We start from the raw sequence: 21,086 nt of genomic DNA on the forward strand, positions 1-21,086 counted from the left end.
TATTGCATGTAGAGTTTTGAAAACAATAGTACCATTCTCTAGAGCCATCCACTCTACTCAACCCGCAGTTAGATTGATTAAACGAACCGAACAACCTGTGCTTCACTAGCACTCCGACACTACAGAATGTGACCTCATTCCATTATAACCAAGCAACTTCCTGCCCTATGCACCGAGCATTCCTTACCAACCACAACTCAAATAATTCCCCAATTCTCGTACACTCACAAAGCATAACATAGCCTTTATTGAAATTTCCTTTACTCGAGCCATAACTGATTCACAAATACGCCTCGAGCTGGAACCATTAGAGCACATAACTGTGCAATCAACTATTCAATAGCGGACTCCCCCACTTAGCTCAAAGCCATAGATCAAAACACGCACCATAACTCATAACGCATACATTTTATTGCTGCCATAACACCATAGTGAGATTAACTCAATCCTTCATAAGCTCGTGGGAGACGGACCATTTGGTATTTCATTTCTTCTATAAATCTCGCATTTACTCTCGTAATAATTAAACCTACTCTCTTAAACGACCCAAATTAAATTCACACATGTATTTCACTTCTAAACTGGATCTTTTAACAGACAACATAAATATCACACAACTCCAGAACACTTCGCAGGAGATAACCCACCTGCTTCGCCTTAAACTAACATTTATGTCTACCTTCCACCGTCATAACCATTACGCAGTCATTTAGTCTTCCTGAGTCTGAACTCATACCGCAACATAAAATATACTCCACTCCCAACTAGGAGACATGAAAAGATTCTTCACACGCCCATAACTTGGGCTATAACTCGAATCTAGACGAAAATCAAGAACCTAATAGTTCTTCTATCCTCCAGCATACCTTTCTCGTCACTTCCAAATAATACGAATACATATCACAACACTAATATTCTCATTACATAGCCATCCAGCCGTCACTTTCACTAATAGGGAAAAATACCGAATATATAAATTCAAAATCACTTTCTCACACAATCAGCACCTCGGTGCTCAAGCTATAGGAAACAATCCGGCCTCAGGTCCTCCAGACTGGTCCAACATCAACACACAAAGATCGTATCTATAGTTTGGTTGTTGAGGCCTTTGCTGATATGGCCCTGCTTGTTGATAAGGTCTATAGTTTGGTAGCCCACGGTTCTGATTCTGGTATCCCGACGGACCTTGTACTTGTTGTTTTTGGAAGCTTTGAGAGTTCTTTGCACCATTTGGATTGCTCCATTGAAATCCTGGATGCTTTTGTGCCATTGGACTGCTAAAAGGGTATGGTTTATAACTTGTCACGACCCTAAACCCAAACCCGATCATGATGGAGCCTCTCTTGAATACAAGGCTAGCCAATTATACCCAATTCACTTTTTAAAAAGTTAAATATCATAAAAGCAGTTTAAAACATGATATAGCAATACTAAGTAGCGGATAATGTCAATAAGGTGCGGAAGGACAACCCAACACAGCCCTAACCGGGGTGTCACAAGTCACGAGCATCTACTAGGGTATAAATACAACTGAAAGCCTGGAGTGTACAAATACAGTCTAATGAAAAGAAGAGAGAGAAAAGCAATGCTGCAAACTCCGGCAGCTACCTTGCTAAACATTGATGACTCTGCCTCCGATCAACCAAAACATACCTGAATCTGCACACAAGGTGCAGGGAGTAATATGAGTACTCTGACTTAGTGAGTAATAATAATAAATAAATACTGAAGGAAAGAAATCACATAAAACATATCAAGATGTTGTATAGAAGCAGTCTAAAACCAGTAAGAAAGTAGTGAAGCTGTAAAAATCTCTTAAAATATCTTAGCTCAGTTTAAACTTGTTTAAAAATGACTTTTTCAATAGTTATGCAAACGAATGCAAACAATTAGTACAGATAAGCATAGAAATCTGCTCCTCGGGCATAAATATACAATCAATAGGTAATGATAGGCAATTAAGAAGATAAACACATAAAGGTTCGCCCCTCGGGCACAATCTCAGAATAGTACCAGCCCCTCGGGCTATATCTCACATCACAATGGGTACCCGCGCTCACTAGGGGTGTGCAGACTCCGGGAGGTGCCCCTCACGGACCAAGCACAATATCAAGCCATCTCGTGGCATCAAATCTAGGCCCTCGACATCATATCAATCAACAAAACACCTCGTGGCGTACATATCTCAGGCCCTCGGCCTCATAATCAAATCAGTATCTCATTGCTGCGGCGTGCAGCCCGATCCAAAAGTATCCTCACAATACAGGCCCTCGACCTTACTCAGTCAAAAATCACATAAGCCACTCGAGCAACAGTAAAACATGATGCTCAGCCCAAAAATGTTGTTTGAAATATACTTTCAAGTATTAAAGCAAATTAAACTAGGCTGAGTTTTGAAAACAGTGGAAAATAACATGACTGAGTTCAACTATAAAATCAAAACAGTGAGAAAATATCAACAACAATCCCCGAAGGGTTCAAATAGCTGGCACTAGGCCCAAATATGGCATTCAGCCCAAATAATGATGACAACAATTAGTTTTCAGTCAAATACGCGATAAAATCATCATTCGGGATGGACCAAGTCACAGTCCCCAATAGACACGACCCCACGCTCGTCGTCAAGCATGTGCCTCACCTCAGTATAGCACTACGATGTGCAATCCGGGATTTCAAATCCTCAGAACATCATTTACAATCATTACTCACCTCTATCTGGTCCGAACTCTAGCCCACGATGCCTTTTCCCCTCGAATCGACCTCCGGATGCTCCAAAGCTAGTCGAAATCAGTACAAAACCATCAAAATGTGCTAAGGGAACAAAGCCCACTCGAAAATAATCACATTACCACAAAATTCCTGAAATTGGTCAAACCCGACCCCCGGGCCCACATCTCAAAATTTGACAAAAATTCACAAAACTAAAATCCTTATACTCTCACGAGTCTAACCATATAAAAATTATCCAATTCCGATACCATTTGGTCCTTCAAATCATCATTTTACATTTTTGAAAGATTTTTACAATTTCTTCCCAAATTCCATCCCAAATCATGAATTAAATGATGAATTCAATGATAGATTCATGTACTCTAGCCAAATTTGAGTTAGAATCACTTACCCCGATGAATTTCTTGAAAAATCTTCGAAACATCGCCAAAATCCGAGCTCTTTAGGTCAAAATATCAAATAAAACCCAAAATCTTGTATTTATAGAGTACCCCACAGATTTCCACCTCTGTGGACTGCACAAAATCGACCGCGGTCCACATAAAACCAGTGTGGTCCGCATAAAAACTACTGCGGCCACTTTGCTTTCCTCTACCATGATAGGCTTTAGTATTTTGGCCATAACGTTCGCTATAGATGTCCAAATTACGATATCTTTACCTTTCTGGAAACTAGACATCATGGGCTACAACTTTTGTTTTGAATCATCTCCAAATTCCTTGTAGATCAAAAGATATGAGCTTCCAAAGTAGGACCAATGAAATGTTTCCCACCGCAGCCGCACTGCATTTTGTGCGGTCCACACAATACCTACCGCGGATGCACTTCATTTTTTGCGGTCCACACAACACATATCGCGACTGCACTTCTTTTTGTATGGACCGCGGGTGGTTTCCGAGGCCTGCAACCCTTCTGGACTTGCTACAGCTATGATTTTCGTCCTAAAACATCTCGGAACCTACCCAGAACCTACCCGGAACTCCCGGAACTTCAAACCAATTGTACCACCACATCCCATGACATCATTCAAACTTGTTCAAAATTTCAGAATGCTCACAACAACATCAATAACCAATTTAACATAGGATTTAAGACTAAGAACTCCAAGAACTCTTAATTTATGCTTTCGATCAAAAGTTTATCAAATCTCACCCGAATGACCTAAAATTTTGCACACACATCCCAAATGACACAATGAAGCTACTGCAACTCTCAAAATTCCTTTACAACCCATATATCAAAATCTCGCCTATTAACCAGAAATCGCCAAAATATCAACTTCGCCAATTTAAGCCTAAATCTTCTCTTCAACTCCAAAACCCATTTCGATCGTGCTCCTAAGTCACAAATCACCTAACAGAGCTAACCAAACCATAAAAATTCCAATTTTAGATCAAATACACACAAGTCAAATCTCGGTCAAACCTTTCAAATTTTAAGCTTTCAACTAAGATTGTTCTTCCAAATTCATTCTGATTAACCTGAAACCCAACACTAATGATTTACCTAAGTCATAATACACCACACGGGGCAAGTCATTCCCGAGAACTGGCGAGCAAAGTACAAAAGCTCAAAACGACCGGTCGGCCGTTACAATAACCGACCGAATGGACCTGTTCATCATTATGATTGTTTTCTTGACATTCATGGTTCAGATGGTTTCCTCCACACATGTCACAAGTCTCAGATTGTCTTGGTTGTTGTGTATTCACCTGAAAAGATTCAAACTTTTGTGCCAAAGAAATAATTTATTGCGTTAGTGTATTTAAAGCATCAACCTGATTTACCATAGCAGCCTTCTTGCTGATTACATGTTTAGATGGCCATTGGATGGAATTCTCAGAAATATCGTTCAACAATTGCAATGCTTCCTCCGTGGTCTTTCCTATTATAGAACCTCCTGCAGCTGCATCAATCACATTTCTAGTAGAGGGTTTTAACCCGTGATAAAAAATATACAATTGCATATGTTCAGGAATGTCATGGTGTGGACATTTTCTTAACATTGCTTTTAATCTTTCCCAAGCTTGATAAACTGACTCAGTGTCAGTCTACAAGAAATTAGAGATGTCTTGTCTTAACTTTGTGGTTTAAGCAGGGGAAAAATATTTATTTAAATTTTTTTGAGTCATTTGGTCCCATGTGGTATTGAAACCTTGTGACAAACTTCACAACCAAGTCTTGGCATCTCCTTTTAAAGAAAAAAGAAATAGCCTTAACTTGATAGCTTCAGGAGGTAATCCATTATACTTAGCTGTTTCAACAAGTTCCAGAAAGTCAATTAAATGACTGTGTGGATCTTCACTTGCGTCTCTAGTGAAGATTCAAAACTGTTGAATTGTTTGAATTAGGCCGGTCCTAATTTCAAAGTTGTTAGCTACTGACACTAGATTCACAGTTGAAGCGGTCAGGTCTAGCATAATCCCTTAGGATTCTGTTTGATGGTCTTGGTGCTACTTCATCAAACTGATCCTCCACATAAACTGGTGGTTGAATGTCTTCTACTCCCTGATTCTCCATTCCTTCACCAGCTATGCTTTGAGAAGATGATGTTTTTCCTTTCCCGCACAATCAAAGAGATTTTTCAATTTCTGGATCGTAACTAGCCAACTTTTTTGTAGAAGAGCGGGCCATAAACTACTTAAAATTTTAAAGAGAAAAAAAATAATAGTAGTTTCTAAAGCTGTACTAGTAGTTAATAAAATAACTAGTGAAATTTTTAAAGACAAAAAAATACGATAATATATATTAAATATAAGTAAAGGTAGTGCTAGTAAATAAAGTTAGAATATTATTTATAGGTAAAAGTGCTAGTAATATTATACTAAATATACTAAATGAAAGCTAATAATAGAAGTAGTAGGAAGAAGTACTAGTTAGTAGATAGTGAAACTACTACTACTACTACTACTACTACTACTACTACTACTACTACTACTACTACTACTACTAATAATAATAATAATAATAAATTTTCAAATTAGTAACAAAATATTTAATCTGAAGTAGATGTATGCCAATCCCTGGAAACAACGCCAATAATTTGACGAGGCCAATCTGTATTGGAATTTCCTGCTCGTACTCTGTCAAATTCTAATATAGTTTAAGATATCGTCCCTCAGAGACTGGATAATCTATGCTAAAGACTTATAATATTTTAACTACTATTTGAGAGAATTAAATTGATGAAAAGTGAGTGAGGTATAAAACTTGTTAATTACTTAAACTAAAAAAAATATTTTTGGAAGATTTATAATTTAAAAAGGAGTTGGGACTCATTGAATTCACTTGATAATATTACTATAATAAAATATCAATTTCTACCTTTATTTCTCTAAAGAATAATTGCTTATTTCTAATACAATTATATTTTGCTCACTAAGAAATAATCAATTAATAACGCTCCGTGAGAATTATGTTAATTAATCAATTTAAGACTAGTGACGTTTAAACCGAAATATTTTTCTTGCTTGAATTGTGCTAAAAGAAAGTAAAAACTTCGTGAGAATATTTTTATCAAGGATCAATAATCTTGCCTACAACAATTCCTCCGTGAGAATTAAAACTGAGGCAAGCAAGATTACTGACTTGAAATAATAGTTTACTGAAAAAATTACTTTCACACTACTATTTTATTCATCAGTTATTATATATTAATTTTGCTCCACGAGAATTACAAAATTAATATATAAATAACTTAGAAATAAAATATATAGATGTGATGATAGAGTAATTAAAAACCATCATTTCAGCACAATATGAAATGTAAATAAAAAGTTTCAAGCCAAGAATATAAAAATTGAGATAGTATTATAAAATATATCAAGCTTGATCAACTATCCCAACGAAAAGAGATTACTCCATTATAGAGTAAGAAAAGCTAAAAAAGATATTTAGAAAACTAGAAATATTTAAAAGACTAAGGAAATATTTTTACTACAAAGAAAGAAGATCAAGACTAGTTCTTGTCTTACTAAGATTTTATATCCTTATACAAAGAGAGCTTGCTATTTATAGGAAAAGATGAGTAGTTTTTGTCATGTTCCACCTTTGTGAATGTGAAATCCATTTCTGCGAAATGACCTTTGTGTACGTAGATTCTATATATGCAAATATGACACTTGTGCTTTCATTCTTGACTTCATGACTTAGACTTGCAAATGTAGGTTCCATGTATGCGAATGTGACCTTTGCAAGTAAAGATTCCACACATGCATATATGACTCTTTTGCTTCCATTCTTGACTTCATGGGTTAGATTTGCAAATGTAGGTTCCATATTTGCAAATGTGACCTTTGTGTATATAGATTCCACATATACATCTATAGCTCTTTTTCATCTCTAATTGTCTCTTTCCATTAGCCCATATGTATATTCCACATTTGCGAATATGAACATGATGTGTGCAACTGTGGCTTTGCTTCATTCTCTTGTCTTTTAGCTCTTTCCTTCTTTTTCATCATTTCTTTTTCCTACAAGAAATGTTAGAAAATATGCGAGAATAAGATATTATTATACGTATTTTATTTTAAAAACTTATATTTTACATATGAAATTACATAAATAATTTATATCCATCGCTTGAGCTTCTGAAAGCTCGCCTCACACTCGTCTGACCACCTGAACTGGGCACCCTTCTGGGTCAACCTGGTCATCGGGGCTGCTATAGATGGAAACCCCTCCACAAACCAACGGTAATAATTCGACAAACCCAAGAAACTCCGGATCTCTGTAGATGATGTAGGTCTAGGCCAATCCTTGACTGCCTCAATCTTCTTAGGATCCACCTGGATACCCTCTGCTAATATTACATGACCCAGGAATTCTACTGAACTCAACCAAAACTCACATTTCGAAAACTTAGCATACAACTGACTATCTCTCAGAGTCTAAAGAACGACTCGAATGTGATGACCCAGCCAGTCATCTCATGATTTACCGCTCCGTTTTTCCTATTTCTGCTTCTTTATGCTTTGTTATCCGTGTTTTATGTGATCGGGTTGATTAGTTTGAGTTCGGAGAAGATTTGGTGAAGTTTGAGACACTTAGTCTCTTTTAAGAAGGTTTAAGTTAGAAAAGTCAACCAGATGTTGACTAATGTGTTAGAGAGCTCGGATGTGAGTTCTGATGGTTCAGTTAGCCTCGGTAGGTGATTTATGGCTTAGGAGCGTGATCAGAATTGGTTTTGGAGTTTTGGAGTAGAATTAAGCTTGAATTGGTGAAGTTGATATTTTGGCGATTTCCGGTTGATAGGTGAGATTTTGATATAAGGGTTAAAATGGAATTCTGAGAGTTGCAGTAGCTTCGTTGTGTCATTTGGGATGTGTGTGCAAAATTTCAGGTCATTCGGACGTGGTTGGTTGGGTTTTTGATCAAAAGCGTATTTCGGAAGATTTTAGAAACTTAGGCTTGAATCCGATGTGTTTTGAGCGATTTGATGTTGTTTGAGGCGTTTTGATAATTGGAGCAAGTTTGAACAAGGTTTTAGGATGTGTTGGTGCCTTTGGTTGAGGTCCGGGGGGCCTCGGGTGAGTTTCGGGTGCTCAATCGGACCATTTTTGGAGTTGGGAAGTTGCAGAAAAATCTGATCAGGTGTTGCAGAGATTATCTCTTTGCGTTTGTGTGAGGAGCCTCGCATTCGCGAAGAAGGAGGCGAGGATGGTCAGGATTTAGTCTTCGCGATCGCGAGATGGGCTTCGCGTTCGCGGAAGGCTGGCGTTCAGTGCATCGCATTCGCGAGTGGGTGTACGCGGTCGCGAAGAAGGATTTGAGTCAGATGGGTCCAAGGTCTTTTGTTCATCGCGTTCGCATAAGGTGTTTCGCGTTTGCGAAGGTGTACGAGGAGAAAACATCGCGTTCGCGACTGGTGTATCGCGTTCACGTAGAGCAAAGTCTGGTCAACGCAAATTTGTGCATCACGATCGTGAGGTGTTGACCGCGATCGCGAAGAAGGGGCGGTTAGACCTGGGCAGAATCTTTTATGTCATTTCATCCGTGATTTTGGGGCTCATTTCCACGTTGGTCTTTTTGAGAGCTTTTTGAAGGAAATTGAAGAGGGATTCAAGGATAAACGTTTGGAGGTAAGAATTTCGGACCTAAAACTTGATTTTCTATTGTGAAATTTACCTAGAAAATTTCTGAGTTTCGAGAAGTGGGCCCGGGGCTCGGGGCTCGGGTTTTGCTAATTTTGGGATTTTTGGTATTTTTCGATTGTTTTCGCTTGGGCTTTGTTCCCTTAGCATATTGTGACATATTCGTTCTGATTTTGGATAGATTCGACATGCATGGAGGCCGATTTGAGGGGCAAAGGCGTCGTGAGCTAGAGATTTAGCCGGTTCGAGATGAGTAATGATTGTAAATGATGTTCTGAGGGTTTGAAACCCCGGATTGCACATCTTAGTACTATACTGAGGTGAGACACACGCTTGTTGACGAGTGTGGGGTCATGCACTATTGGAGATTTTGACTTGGTTTGTCCCGATTGATGATTTTACTACGTATTTGACTGAAAGTTATTTGTTATCATTATGATTTGGGAGGATTGCCATACTTGGGCTTCGTGCCAACTATTTGAACTATTCGGGGATTTTTATCACTATTTCCTCACTGTTTTGACTTATTACTTGAACTCAGTCATGCTGTTTTTACACTGTTTTACTACTCAGCCATTTTTACTTAGATTTGAAACTTAAATGATATTTTAAATGATGTTTGGGCTGAGAAATACTATTTTACTAATGCCCGAGGGGCTTATGATGATTTTTAGACTGAGTATGGACGAGGGCCAAATGTGAGGATACATTGATACTGATATGAGGCCGAGGGCCAGATATATATATATATATACATATATATACGCCACGAGGTGGCTTGATTAATATGAGGTTGAGGGCCTAGATTTGATGCCATGAGATGGCTTGATATTGCGCTTGGGCCGTAAGGGGCCTCTCCCGGAGTTTGTACACCCCCAGTGAGCGTGGGTACCAGTGTCATGTGAGATTGTTGCCCGAGGGGCGGATTGTGGTTACTGTGCCCTAGGGGCAAATTTCCATCTCTACTTGCCTGTCAATTATTTTCCTTACTTGTTGAACTTTACTTGTCTCTTTATTGTCTTAATGCTTAAGTGATTCTTTTGCTGCTTCATTATAGAATGTCTTGTGCCTTACGTGTTTTCTTATCTTCAGTCATTATTTCTATTTATTACTTAGAGGATCGGAGTACTCACATTACTCCCTGCACCGTGTGTGCAGATTCAGGCGTAGCAGGTCCCGCTCCTGAGTGCTGATTCATTCTAGCTTCAGGCGGATCTTCGAGGAGTCTTTAGGTAGCTGCTGGCATTCGCAGCCTGGAGCTCGTCTCTATCTATTTCTCTTACGTTTCTAGTTCAACATCTGAAACTTTGTAGTTACATTTGAGGATTTAGTATCATAGATGCTCGTGACTTGTGACACCCCGATTAGGGCTATGTGGGATTGAGTTTCCGTTTTGTTATCTCTATTTCCGCTAAACATTGTTATTAAATCATGTTTAAAGTATCTTTATGTTATTTAACTGCTTAAAAAGGGGGAATTGTGTTAGACTGGCTGGCCTTATCTTCACGAGAGGCGCCATCACAACTGAGTTTGGGGTTAGGGTCGTGACATCGAAAGTGCTGCTCATGCTCCTCTCGGCTGCGGGAGTACATCAAAATGTCATCAATGAAAACAATAACAAAGGAATCCAGATAAGGCTTGAACACCTGGTTCGTCAAATCCATAAAAGGTGCTGGGGCATTTGTCAACCCAAATGACATTACTAAGAACTCATAATGCCCGTACCGAGTGTGGAAAGCTATTTTAGGGACATCAGATTCCCTAATCCTCAACTGGTAGTAGCCAAATCTCAAATAATTCTTCGAAAATACCTTGGCACCCTGAAGTTGATCAAACAAGTCATCAATCTTTGGTAATGAATAATTGTTCTTGATAGTGACTTTGTTCAAATGCCGATAGTCTATGCATATCCTCGTCGACCCATCCTTATTCTTAACAAACAATACCGGTGCACCCCAAGGCGAGACACTAGGTCTAATAAAGCCCTTATCAAGTAGGTCTTGCAACTATTCTTTCAATTCTTTCAACTCTGGCGAGGCCATATGATATGGCGAAATACAAATGGACTGAGCGCCTGGAGCCAAATCAATGCAAAAGTCAATATCCCTGTTGGGTGGCATTCTCGACAGGTTTGCAGGAAATACCTTTGGAAACTCCCGAACAAATGGTACAGAATCCATCGAAGGAACCTCAGCACTAGGATCATGAACATAAGCCAAATAAGTCAAACACCCCTTTCCCGACCATACGACAAGCATTCATATAAGAGATAACTCTGCTGGTAGAATGACCAGGAGTTCCTCTCCACTCCAAACGAGGCAACCCCGGCAACACTAAGGTCACGGTCTTGGCATGACAGTTCAATATAGCATGATAAGGCGACAACCAATCCATCCCTAAAATGACATCAAAGTCTACCAAATCGAGAAATAGGAGATATACAGTAGTCTCAAGACCCCCAATAACAACTACACATGAATGATAAACACGATCTACCATAATAGAATCACCTACCGGCGTGGACACATATACGGGAGCACTCAAAGAATCACGAGGCACAACCAAATGAGAAACAAAATAAGAAGACACATATGAGTATATTGACCCTGGATCAAACAGATATGAAGCATCTCTACAACAAACCAGAATAGTACCTGTGATAACTACATCAGAGGACTCAACCTCAGGCTTAGCTGAAAAAGCATAACATCGAGGCTGGGCCCCGCCACGCTGTACTACATCCTTGGGACGGCCTCCTGTTGGCTAGCCTCCACCTCGAGAAGCCTGACCTCCTACTCTAATGTCTTGACCTCCACCTCAACCCCTACCTCTAGCTGGCTGAGCGGGCAGTGGAACACACAGTGCCAGAACCATGGCACGAGAACCCTGATGTTGAGAACTGCTCGAGGCTCGACGACAGAATCTAGCAATGTGACTCGTATCGCCACAAGTATAACAAGACTTTGGCTACTGAGGCTGCTGACCCTGAAAATGACCCTGACGGCCTGAGTAACAACCCTAAAAACTCTGGAGCGGAGGTGCACTGATAGGAGTTGGCAGTGCACTATAGGGTAGATGATCAGAATACTACATATGAGAACCACGGCCACCTGGAGCACCGTTAGAAGCCTGAAGTGCTAAATTCAACGGCCTGGGAGGATGGCCTCGACCAAAAGAATCCTTGCATCTAGATAAGGCACCACTGAATTTGGCAGAATGACAAGGCCTCTTGTCAGACCCCTAATCGCTCCCCTAAGCTAGAACCATCTCAACCCGCCTGGCCACATTGGCCGTATCCTGAAAATATCTCGTTCCCTGTCTCCTTAACCATCTACAATCTAATAGGCTAAGCGAGTCCCTCAATAAACCTCCTCACCCTCTCTCTCTCTCTCGATGGGGAGTATAAAAAGAGCATGACGAGCCAAATCAATAACCTCATCTCGTACTGTGTAACAATCATAGAACTCTACTGAAGAAGCTCAAACCACCTGCGTTACTCCTCCCTCTGAGTGATGGGAAAGAACTTCTCGAGAAATAGCTGAGAGAACTAGTCCCAAGTCAAAACATGCGACCTGGCTGGTCTGGCGAAACAATAATCTCTCCACCATTTCTTGGCGGAACTCGATAGACGAAAAGTAGCAAAGTCGACCCCATTGGTCTCCACTATCCCTATGTTTCGTAAAACCTCATGATAATTGTCCAAATAGTCCCGGGGATCCTCTGAAGATGTACCGCCATAGGTAGTGGTGAAAAGCTTGGTGAACCTGTCCAATCTCCACAAAGTATCAGAAGACATGGCTAATCCATCACCGGCCTGAGCTGCAACACCTGGTGGAACTACCCCAACTGGCTGAGCTACTAGATTCTGAAACTAGGGAGCCATCTGCTCCGGAGTGCGAGTAGCGGGAGTCTGTGCTCCTTCCCCGGCCTGAGAGACGACCGATGCTATAGGAAGTATGCCTGCCTGAGTGACACTCTCCATAAGGTCCATAAGATGGACCAGAACATCCTGGAGTACCGAGGTAGTGATGAACCCCTCTGGGACCTGAGCTAGGCCCACTGGAACTTTCTAGGCTGGAACCTTATCATCAAACCCTACCTGAGGCTCCGTCACTGGTGTTGCTGCTCTGGGCTAATCTCTATCCCTGCCTCGACCTCTAGCATGGCCTCGTCCTCTACTCCTTGTAGGAGATGCCGCTGGGGGCTCGGGCTGTTGATCAACTGATGAAGCGATACGTGTTCTCACTATCTGCGAAAGAATATAGTAGAAGTTTAATTAGCATTGATAATTCAAACCGCACGATAGAGATGAATAGAAGTGAAACTGTTCCTAACTCTGTAGCCTCTGGGGATAAACATAGATGTCTCCATACCGATCCCTCAGACTTTACTAAGCTTGTCCGTGAATTGTGATACCTAAGCAACCTAGAGCTCTGATACCAACTTGTCACAACCCGAATTTCCCACCGTCAAAACCGTGATGGCGCCTAACATTGTACTCGCTAGGCAAGCCAACATTACTGATTATTTTACCTTTTTCCTTTATCTTTTAACAGCCTACAAGTTAACAAAACTAGATCAGTGAAATAAATACGGAAGAATAGAATTTAACAAATTATCTTAATACAAATAATGAAATTATAGTAAAACTCCACCTAGAACTGGTGTCAATACTCACGAATAGTCTACAAATACTACAAACAATGGTCTGAACAAAGAAGTACACTTATGTCTCGGAAATAGATAAAACAGAAAAGAAACAGGATAGAAGGGGACGCCAAGGCTTGCGGACGCCTGCATGAATACCTCGGGTCTACACTGGATTGAAGGTAGCCACCCAACTCTACTCACACTGTCCGGCACCGAGATCTGCATAGAAAGTGTAGAGTGCAGTATCAGTACAACCGACCATGTACTAGTAAGTGTCGAGCCTAACCTCGGTGAAATAGTGACGAAGCTAGGACACGACAAACATCATAAACCTATGTAGTTAATCAGTATGCTAAAAGAGTAACAAGTAATAAAAACCATGCAGAAATGTACGAGAAGGGACAACATACTATGGGGGTTTTAACATAAAGAATTATAGCAGTAAGGCATTTAAATAGTTAAAACACTTGAATCGATAACATCAAAGGAGCACAACAAATAGAAAATGCATGGCATCACCCTTTATGATTTTACTCTCAATCCTCACCATGCAATCAATAACAGAAATGTGCACGGCATCACCCTTCGTGCTTTTTCACTCTTCCTCACCATAGGATAATAGAAATGTGCACAACATCACCCTTCATGCTTTATCTCTCTTCCTCACCATATGCATCAATATAAATGCAAATGTGCACGGCATCACCCTTCGTGCTTTATCACTCTTCCTCACTATATGCATAAGTATGAATGTGCATGGCATCACCCTTCGTGTTTTATCATTCCTTCCTCACCCAAACAGTAGAAACAATAACATCCCGGCAAGGTAATCAACTATAACCAATCTTGTTCCAACAGTTAACTTCACAAAATAAATCTCAACTTGAGACAATACTCAACAATGGTCAATTACCAAGAAATTATCATAAGTCTTATTCAACATAGATAAACATCAATTTAAGCATGGACAGTACATAATAAGAGTCACAATAGTCACAGTATAAGGCTCATGGGCATGCTCGACTCCAATGTACATATACTCGTCACCACACCTATACGTCGTACTCAACACTAATATGTAGCAAATAAGACAACAATACCTAATCCATCAAGATAAGGTTAGGCCAAACACTTACCTCGATTCCACAGCCAAACTCAAGCCTCAAATACCGCTTTACCTTTTGATTTCACCTCCAATTCACTTGTATCTAGTCATATTTAATTTTATAACATCAATGATTCCTAAATAAATCAATTCCAATACATAATTATAGGTTTTCTAACATTTTCCCCAAAAAGTCAAAAATCGACCCCGGGCCCGCTTGGTCAAAACTCGAGGTTCGAACCAAATTCACCCATTCACCCATGAGCCCAAATGTGTAATTAGTTTCGGAATCTGACCCCAAATCGAGATCTAAATTCCCAATTTTGTAAAACCCCCAATTCTTCCCAAAAATCCCTAATTCTACCATGAAAGAACAAGATTTAGGCCTAAAAATGGTGTTGATTGATGTAAAATGAAAGAGATGAGTTTAAGAACACAAACCTATGATTTGGTGTTGAAATACCTCTCCAAAAATAGCCCAAGGTCGGTTTCTATGGAAGAAAATATGAAATTGTGATGACCCAAAAGGTCATCACTCGTTTTGAAAGTAAACTCTATATTTTGAGGCCTTAAAAACCTCCTTTTGTCTCACCTCAATTTGCGTGCGCAGTCGGGGCATGTTTCCGGAAAGCTTTTATGTGAAAACTAAGTGAAATAAGGAAAATGGCCTTTAAAATGGATTAAAGTTGACTTTGGTCAACATTCTTAGTAAAAAGATCCGGACCCATGATACGATGGTCTCGTAGGGTCCGTAGTAAAATATGGGACTTGAGTGTATGCCCAGAATCAAATTCTGAGGTCCCAAGTCCGAGAAATTAATTTTTGAAAAAAAATATTAAACTGAAATTATAATAATTTTTGGAAATATAAAGATGTTTGAAATTGATGGTATCGGGCCCATATTTTTGGTTTCGGAGCCTGGTAATGGTCTTAAATAATAACTAAGTTGAATCTGTGAAGTTTGGTAAGAATCAGAGTTCGTTTAGTATAAATCAGACCTTTATTTGAGAAAATAGATATTTTGATGTTCTTGAGTGATTTCATGATTGAGGTTTAATTCATAGTTGTTGATGTTATTTTGATGATTTTATCACACGAACAAGTCCGTATGATGTTTTTGGACTTGCGTGCATGTTTGGTTTGGAGCCCCGAGGGCTTAGGTGAGTTTTGGATAGGCCATAGAGTGAATTTGGACTTAGAGAAATGGTTGTTGCAGGTTCAGGTGTGTTGCAGGCTCTGATCTCGCAATTGCGAGGTCAGGCTTCACAATTGCGAGCCTAACAGGCTTGGAAATTGTGAGGGCTTTATCACATTTGCGAAGAAAGCCCAAGCTTTCCATGTATGCAATTGCAAACCTTCCTTCGCAAATGCGAAGTCATCAGGGGAGGGTAGTTATCGCAATTGTGATAATTTGTTCGCAATTGAGAGGTTAGCAGACAATGCACAGGTTCGCAAATGCGAGGCCTGGTTCGCATTTGCGAACTTCACTATTGCGAAGCTCCCATCGCAATTGTGACATCTGCGACCAGTTAATTGGGATTTTGACGGGATTTCATTCAGTTTTACAACTCTTCAAATTCTAAAAACATCTTGGGCGGTTTTTCAAAGGCATCAACTTCTCCAAATTATTAGTAAGTCATTGCTAACTCATTTTCTTTAATCTATAACATCTTTTCACATGATTTCAATTCAAAATAAAGGATTTTTCATGGGAAATTGAGTGATTTGGGTAGAACTTAGGATTTTAAATTTTGGGGATTTGGACCTTGATTTGAGGTCCGATTTTAAAACAAATTATATATTTGAGTTCATGGGTGAATGAGTAATCTGGTTTTGGTTCGAACCTCGGGTTTTGACCATGTGGGCTTGGGGTCGATTTTTAACTTTTTGGGAAAATCATTAGAAAACCTATTTTCTTGCATTAGAATTGATTCATTTAGCATTTATTGATATTGTTAATTAAATTGTAACTAGATACAAGCAAATTGGAAGTGGAATCGAGGGGTAAAGCGGTAGTTGAGGCTTGATTGTGTTCGTGGCATTTAGGTAAGTGTTTGGTCTAACCTTAGCTTGAGGGATTAGGAGTTGTGTCTTATTTGCTATGTGTTAATTGTTGAGTACAACATATAGGTGTGGTGATGAGTATCTATACGTCGGTGTCAAGCATGCCCGTGAGTATTATACTATGATTGATGTGACCTCGTTTTGTATTGTCCATGCTTAATATGATGATTTCTTATGTTGAACAAGGCTTGTGGAAGTATTATTGGTAATTTAACATTGTAAAGTGTTGGCTCAAGTTGAGAATTGAGTTGTGAAGTAATTGTGGAAAATCGAAGAGGTTTATGATATTGTCTCCCTTTCCGGGATGTTATTGCTTTTGATATTATTTCCCTTGCCGGGATGTTATTGCTCATGATATTGTTTCCCTTGCTGGGATATTATTGTTATACTATTGTTCCCTTGCTGGGATTCTATTGTGATTTTATTGATTCCATTGCCCGAATTGGTTTGTGATTGTTGCTTGGGTAAGGAAGAGTGTAAAAGCACGAAAGATGATGCCGTGCGTGATATTTATGAGTGTTAATGAACGAATGGTGATACCGTGCCGATATTGTAAATGTAAAAGCACGAAGGGTGATGTCGTGCCATGATATGAGTGATAATGCACGAAGGATAATGTCGTGCCATGATTATGTGAGGTAAAAACACGAAGGGTGATGCCATGCACTTGTCATTGATTTCCTTATTCTTGCTTATAGTTGGATTTTGGTGTTCCGTATGCTTCTTTACTGAATTCCTGCTTGTACATGATATTCCCGAGCATGTTTCCTTTTCCCATCTTTAACTGCTAGTTTCTGCCGTTATTACTTGCTGTATATGATATAACTGCATAGGTTTATTTGGTAGTCTTGTCCTAGCCTCATCGCTACTTTGCCAAGGTTAGGCTCAACACTTACCAGCACATGTGGACGTGTGTTGATACTACACTCTACATTATGTGCAGATCCGGGGTCCGGAGTTTTTGGACCACAGTGAGGTTGCTGCCTTCAGTCCATCAGGAGACCCGAGGTAGTCCTGCAGGCGTCTGCAGGCCTTGGCGTCCCCTTCCTACCTAGTTTTTCTTCTGTTCTTTACTATTTTAAAGACAGTCATATATCTATTTTGTTCGGACCCTATTTGTAGTATTCTTAGATAGTCTATGAGATTGTGACACCAGTTCTGTGTGGCTTATGTTTATGGATTTGTATCGATATTATTCTAAGTTGTTATATTTCATTCTAATGCTTTATTATTTCTGTTATTTATACAATGTTAACTCACAATTGTTAAGGAATTAAAAATTAAAAGGGTAAAATAATTGAAATAATTGGCTTGCCTAGCTTTCACTAGTAGGCGCCATCACGACTCCCAAGGGTGGGAAATCCAGGTCGTGACAAGTTGGTATCAGAGCTCTAGGTTGCTTAGGTCTCACAATTCACGGACAAGCTTAGTAGAGTCTGAGGGATCGGTACGGAGACATCTGTATTTATCCTTCGGAGGCTACAGAGTTAGGAGAAACTTCACATCTATTCTTTCCTGTCGTGCGACTTGATTTCTCAATGCTAATTGAACTTCCACTCTGTTCTTTCGCAGATGGTGAGAACACGTACCGCTTCATTAGCTAACCAGCAGCCCGAGACCCCAGTAGCAGCTCCTGCGAGGGGCAGAGGTCGAGGCCGTGCTAGGGCCTGAGGAAAAGGCAAGGCTCATCCCAAAGCTCGAGCAGCAACACCAGCAGCGGAATCGTGGAGGAGCCTAAACTCCTGCTACTCGCACTCCGGAGCAGATGGCTCCCATGTTTCAGACTCCAGCAGCTCAGCCAATTGGGGCAGTTCAGCTTGGTGTTGTGGCACAGACCAAAGAGGGGCCAGCTATGTATGCTGATGCCTTGTGGAGGTTGGACAGGTTCACCAAGCTTTTTACTACTACTTTTGGTGGTACATCTTCTGAGGATCCCTGGGATTACTTGGACAGCTTTCATGAGGTTCTACGGAACATGGGGATAGTGGAGACCAATGGGGTTGACTTTGCTACTTTTCGGCTGTCTGGATCCGCCAAGACTTGGTGGAGAGATTATTGTTTGGGTAGACCAGCTGGGTCACCGGCTTTGACTTGGGATTAGTTCTCCCAGCTATTTCTGGAGAAGTTTATTCCTATCACTTAGAGGGAGAATTATCGGAGGTAGTTTGAGCGTCTTCAGCAAGGTTTTATGACTGTCACTCAGTATGAGACCAAATTTATTAACTTGGCCCGTCATGCTCTTCTTATACTTACCACTGAGAGAGAGAGAGAGAGTGAGGAGGTTCATTGAGGGACTCGTTCAGCCTATTCGATTGCACATGGCTAAGGAGATAGAGAGCGAGATTTCTTTTCAGGATGCGGCCAATGTGGCTAGGAGAGTTGAGATGGTTCTATCAAAATGGTCAGGGATCTGACAAGAGACCTCGTCATTCGGGCAGGTTCATTGGTACCTCATTTGGAGGCAAAGATTCTTTTGGTAGGGTCTATCCTCCCAGGCCGTTTCATTCAGCATTACAGGCTTCTCACGGTGCGCCAAGTGGTCGTGGTTCTCATATGCAGTATTCTGATCAGTTGCCCTATAATGTACCGCCATCTCCTTTCAGTGCGCCTCCGCTCCAGAGTTTTTAGAGTGGTTATTCAGGCCTTCAGGGTCAGCAGCCGAGGGCTTGTTATACTTGTGGCGATACGAGGCATATTGCTAGATTTTTCCCTCGAGCACCGAGCAACTCTCAGCATCAGGGTTTCTTTGCCATGGTTCAGGCACCGAGTGTTCCACCGCCCGCTCAGCCAGCTAGAGGTGGAGGTAGAGGTGCTAGAGGTGGAGGTCAGGCCACTAGAGGTGGAGACCAACCAGTAGGAGGCCGTCCTAGAGATGTAGTTCAGAGTGGTGGGACCCAACCCCGATGTTATGCTCTTCCAGCCAGGCCTGAGGTCGAGGCCTCCAATGCAGTTATTACAGGTACTGCTCTGGTTTGTAGTAGAGATGCTTTAGTTCTATTTGATCCAGGATCTACATACTCCTATGTATGGCTGTCCAATGAGACGGGACGTGACAAAATTAATAGGACAGGACGACATTTAAGCGGGACGGTGTTGGGACATGATGAAATGGGACGGGACAAACGGTACGAAATGATCGTCACATCTCGTCCTGCTAACAAACAGAATGGGACGGGATGAGACGGGACGGAACAGGATAGGACGGCGTGGGTTCGTGGGCCTTAATTGTATTATTTTTTATAAAAAAATGTTTAGTTTTTTGAAAATTACTACTCCTTCTGTTCCAGTTTATGTGAATCTATTTCCTTTTTGGTCTGTTCCAAAAAGAGTGAACCCATTCTAAATTTGGAAATAATTTAGTATAAACTTTCAACTCTACCCTTAATGAGAAGTTTTTATAACCACACAAATACTCTGGGCCCCTTTTTAACTTGTTTAGGATCACAAATTCCAAAAGTCTTCATTTTTTTCTTAAACTCCGTACCCAATCAAACAGGTTCACATAAATTGGAACGGAGGGAGTATGTTTTTAAAGTTTGCAACGGCTAGATTTTTGACTTATTTAATAAACCTAAATGTTACTATGTTAAAACGAAAATTAGAAAACTAAGTAAAGAATTATAAAATATTAAAAAAAAAATACTTGTAATGAAATATTCTCGTAATTATAAATTTATAATAGAGTTATAATTTATTTAGTATAATTTTAAAGTATTAACTATTAAGTAACTAAGACAATTCATAAAAAACAATTCAATGCTTAAAGCCTTTTATTTTATTAATAGAACTTTCAAATCTCAAATACAAATATAATTCTTTTGAAAAACATCTAATCTACGCAGCCACCTTTTAAGAAGGGTTCTATTTGAACTAGGCCTCTTAGTAGCCAATTACAAATTATCATACTAATATTTGTAAGTTCCTATATAACTTCTTTGTAACTTATCAATAATATCTCTCGGACATTCTGCTAGAATTGGCAATGTTGATTGATGTTCCATGAGCTCCATGCCGTCATCGCTCCTCATGGTAAGTATCTCATAGTATTATTCTTCTTCTTCCCTAGTGGTTAATTTTTCAAAACCAAGATTTCTTCTTTCTGAATTAATCCAAATGAATAATATGGAAATCTCTAGACTGTCCTCTGCTAATGCATGTCTATGATCTCCAATTTGAAATCTTGCCGCGCTAAAAGCACTCTCTGATGCTACTGATGACGCTTGAATAGCCAGGATATCTCCGGCCATAGTTGAAAGTGTTGGAAAAGCCTTTCCACGCTCCCTCCATCATTACAAAAGTTGTTCCTTGCCTTCTTCGTCTTTAATACTTTCCAATCCTTGATTAAGATAAAAATCAAATTCATCATCAATAGAGGAATCAAAACCTGTTATATCATCCATATCTTCCCATAAAACTTCTATTCTAAACATAGAAGTAGAAGGAGC

The 21,086-nt window shown here is 40.0% G+C and overlaps 1 non-coding gene across 1 annotated transcript; it reads left to right on the top strand.

Annotated features, from left to right (window-relative positions):
- Positions 1–4,707: 4,707 nt before the first annotated feature.
- Positions 4,708–4,814, top strand: LOC138882057 (small nucleolar RNA R71). Its single transcript, XR_011403523.1, has one exon. It is a non-coding gene; the product is annotated as a small nucleolar RNA R71 (small nucleolar RNA).
- Positions 4,815–21,086: the final 16,272 nt, after the last annotated feature.

The sequence above is a fragment of the Nicotiana sylvestris genome, chromosome 1 (assembly GCF_000393655.2).
Source record: "Nicotiana sylvestris chromosome 1, ASM39365v2, whole genome shotgun sequence".
Classification (NCBI taxonomy): Eukaryota; Viridiplantae; Streptophyta; class Magnoliopsida; order Solanales; family Solanaceae; genus Nicotiana; species Nicotiana sylvestris.